The sequence below is a fragment of the Halictus rubicundus genome, unplaced genomic scaffold, assembly GCF_050948215.1.
Source record: "Halictus rubicundus isolate RS-2024b unplaced genomic scaffold, iyHalRubi1_principal scaffold0049, whole genome shotgun sequence".
Lineage (NCBI taxonomy): Eukaryota > Metazoa > Arthropoda > Insecta > Hymenoptera > Halictidae > Halictus > Halictus rubicundus.
This window is the reverse complement of record NW_027488590.1, coordinates 1,259,508-1,263,927: the sequence shown is the minus strand read 5'-3', so window position 1 is coordinate 1,263,927 and position 4,420 is coordinate 1,259,508. Positions and strand designations below refer to the sequence as shown.

General features: G+C 36.3%; 1 non-coding gene across 1 annotated transcript; it reads right to left on the bottom strand.

The window, feature by feature from the left end:
* Positions 1-3,820: 3,820 nt before the first annotated feature.
* Positions 3,821-3,923, bottom strand: LOC143363493 (U6 spliceosomal RNA). Its single transcript, XR_013083830.1, has one exon. It is a non-coding gene; the product is annotated as a U6 spliceosomal RNA (small nuclear RNA).
* Between the last annotated feature and the right edge of the window lie 497 nt (positions 3,924-4,420).

Sequence of the window (4,420 nt, the reverse complement as noted above, 5' to 3'; positions counted from 1 at the left end):
AGTGTCACTCTTGTTTCATTAAATTATACGGCTAGAACTAACAAATCGACAAAGATCAAAGATGAGTTTTTGGGAGCATATAGTGATAACGTAAGAGAGTATACTAAAAATGTTGTCATTTGAAAAAAATGTTTTTTTCACCATTCATTTTGCAATTGTTTGAAACAGATGCAATATTTTCATGGCCGGAATATTCTTAAAAATTTGAAAAAGAATGGGGAGATAGCGCAAAGTGTCCCCATTACTGACAATTTAATGAGAATTAAAATTATTTTAAGTGAACGCTGCACGTAGGTAAGATGTCCGGCCGCTGCTTCTACCGCGCGCCTGCCGTCGGAAGCTGTATGTCACGGTGCAGCGTTCACTTGAAATAACTTTAATTACGGAAATTTGAAACTGTCCGCTTTTATGAGAAAGTTCCTCATTTCCCTTAAAGTTTTTAAATTGCTCCTGCCACGAAAGCAGGAACATTTGTTTCAAACAATTGCAAAATAAACGGTGGAAAAACATTTTCTTCGAGTGACAACATTTTTAGTCTACATACACTCTAAGGATGCGTGCCAATTTAAGAGTAAAATTGTCGCGACTTATTCTCCAGAGTCAATTCGTCAGTGTTTTACATATTATGCACGAAAGGAATGGCACTCTCCGGTAGCATCGGAAGTATTTGCTACCGGAGAGGGCTATTCCTTTCGTGCATAATAAAACACTGACGAATTTGACTCTGGAGAGCAACTCGCGACAGTTTTACTCTCAAATGCACACACAGTCCGGTGCAGTCCGGAGTGTACGGTACGTTAAAAACGTTGTCATTTGAAATAAAAAAAATGTTTTCTTCACCATTTATTTATTGCAATTGTTTTAGACAAATGCAATGTTTTCGTGGCAGGAACATTTTTCAAAATTTGAAGAATACGAGGACCTTTATCAAAATATCGGACAGTTTAAAATTGACGAAATTAAAGTTATGAAATGAACGCTACACCACAGACGAGGTATAAGATAAAAGATGAAAAAATTATTCGAAGTTTGAATAAATCCGCTTCGAATAAAAAAAATTATCTTTTTTCGTCGAATAAAATTATTCGATACACATCAAATAAAGATACTTTCTTTACTTGAACCTTCGAATAAGGAATAAAAATTTTTTTTATCTTTTACTAGTTATTCGAAATTTTTATTTAGATAAATATTTTGCCCAACTCTGCCATTTTGCACGATCGAGGAATGATTAGCGGCATCCCGGACCCTTGCTATTCTCATCGGTACACGTACACGCCGACCTGGTGGTGTGTGAGTGTGCCGAGGCACGGCTGTTCGAACGAAGCTACGGCAGCGCCGTCGTTTACGATGTGGACCACGCATGCTCAGATCGCCTCTATTGTCAGAGATCATGCGATCGAATCAGAGAGGATACTCGGAAAATGCCACTCGACACTGAATTTTTTTTTTTTTTTTTATTTTCATTGCTATTAATATTAACAACAATAATACAAAGACTTGAGTCCACTCGGACCCATTAGCCGCAAATATATGTTTCCCTTATACCTATATACATAACGATTTGACTTACGTACTAAGTTGCACATTTTCCTATATATATATTTTTATTTCTTTTTTTTTTTTTTTTTTCTCTCTCACTCGACACTGAATGTGGAAAGTGCACCCAGCTCCCCATACTGGACGAAAATGTTACTATTTAGCTTCTTCGAGTGGCCGTTATAGCGGTACTATCGATTGTTCAAGGCCACCTGGGAAAACTGGCCCTTAACAAGAAATTTCGCAGTTATTTTCTCATTATTTCTTTATCAATGTTTTAATTTGAATAGATCTTGTTTTCTTGAAGTTGGAATTTATGGGATATGGGTCGTAGGGATTGGTGTTTCCTTATGACTTCTGTGAAATATATTCTTTACCTTCCTTGAGTTTTAGCGCCTTATATATATACATTAATATATGAAGTAAGGTATGAAATTATCGAGTCAAAGTGGTCAATGTTTTTTCACTTTGCAATCAAATTCACAGAAGTTATTTATTCCTGATCACTATAAGCTGTTTCTATACTATATGTATCGATTGCCAAATGATTCCTTCAAATATCTCGATGCTTTAAATTTGACTGTGATTTCGGACCTGACATGAGTATAGAAATGCCGCGAGTGGAAATACTGGAACATTTCGGCAAGAAAAAAACGTAGATAAAGCGAATATGTACGAAATAGACATAATAAAGGATTTATTTTGTACATATTAAGAAGCAATATTTTATTCACTATATTGTCTTTTAATCTATTTCTTTTTTTTACTAATTATTTCGCCAGTCTTTGAGAATACTCTTTCGGAAGGAACAGATGTTGTCATAACACAAAGATACTCCTTCGCAAGCTTTGATAGTGTTACGTCCCAAGTGGTATGAATTACGATCTTAAGAGGATAGGACGCAGTTTCGAACCTACCTGCATACACCGGCTATGGTTCGGGAAATTGAGGCTCGTTTAAATAACTTTGTACCCTTATTTTGAAAACAACAAAATTATTGATTTATTCAAAGTGTGGTTCTGAATCAGAGATTACAAATTTGATTTTACAAATATGGTTTATATAGCGCATATACTGGAGTGCTTACAAATAGTTTGATTATAATAATAATAATAATAATATTAATATTACCGTGATCACGGGTTCGGATTCGGTTACAATGTACTCCGACTGCTGACACTGGTCTTTGAAACGGTTTGTCGCGAAACAACTGAACGAACTATTTTAACTTCAAAAGAGACTACTGGACTATTGACTATGACTGAATAACTGATTGTTCACGATTGTCTGACTGACTGACTGACTATTTATAACTGAATTTTAGGAGTTGGTCCCCCTTTTTATAAGATGCACAATCCTTTGTTTTTCAAAGATGCTGGCACAGGAGTCTCTACCTTGCATCTTTTTATCTTCTTGATGTCTCCTGACTAGTCAGCTGTACGCCGACAGGATCTTTTTACCATGAAGTCGGCGTCTTTTCTTATAATTTGGCATATTTGGACACCTTTCCTGTTTGTTCTCAGCGTGTAAACTGAGAACTTCATCTGCGTGTCTTGCAGGAAGAAAAGTTGGAGTCGTTTCTCGTGCTACCTTACTGCGTAGAATTTTTAACATATATCTTAATCCTATTTTTACTTCTCCTCGTGCGACATAATCGGATGTCCATAATAATTCATAATAATTCTTCATCTGAGGGTTTATTCGTTGGCGGTCGAACCACCGGACGTTCACTGCCTCTGTCTGCTGGGACTGTGATTGACTGCAATTCTGTTCCCCGCGGGGGAAAAAAAAACAGTAATAATCTATCTATCTATTATAACGTATCTATCTATTATAATCTATCTATCCATCTATCTGTGCATTGTGCGGCCACTTCTTACTTACAGTAACGAGCAAAACTGAGTCTACACTATTTCAAGCAACATAACTTTCTAAAAATTAGATCAAATGACTTGAATTTTATTGAGAAGTTAGAAGGATTAGTTTATTAGACGAGGTGTAAAAAATTTTTGAAAAAAATTTGAATTGGTCGGAATCGCAAAAGAAATAGTAAAAGTTGATTTTTTCAGGCTCTTTTATCTGAGCCTGTATTGAAAATTTAAAGAATGTATTTGATTCGTTCGAATAAATAATGTCCATGCTGAAAATTTCACCGGTATTGACTTATTCGTTTACGAGTTATAAACGATTAAAAATTGCGATTTTAAGCCGAAAATCGTGAAAAATGGCAATTTTTCCACTTTTTCTCTAAAGGGTGTGTGCCTGGATCACGCGAGTACTCAACAGCACAGAACGCTTCACGATTTTGCGTGTTATCCTTGCGCAGGGACCATGCTAATCTTCTCTGTATCGTTCCAAATTTAGTATATGTGCTGTCGAAGCAATTACATGTCAGACACAACCTCCATAATTTCCAACCAGGGCGTTTGATATGTCCCACCGGATATCTGGTGCAGCGAACGGACGATTATCGTCTGTGAGTTATGCACGATCTAACCACGAAATTATACTAAAGGCATAGAACATGTCAAGACACAACACAATCGTCCTACATATTTCATCGTCCATTACACAAGTATATATCATCGGAATTAAATCATATTTGGTTTAGTTTTAATCAGAAACATGTTGGTAAATATGTTGGTAAGAGTTTCATAAAAAAAAATAATGACAAATAAAGAAGTTTTGTAACTGGATTCGATTAGTCTTCTGGTCTCACACCGATATAGCCGACAATGTGTGCCACACTTCTCGGCGACGACGGCTCTTGACCTTTGCTGTTTTCGCCGTTTTCACGTCAGTAGCGTTTTCAAGTTATAGGTTTCTTATGACTTGAAGAGGGTACGACGGTTTCCAGCGTTCCCTGTGTAGTTCAAATGGG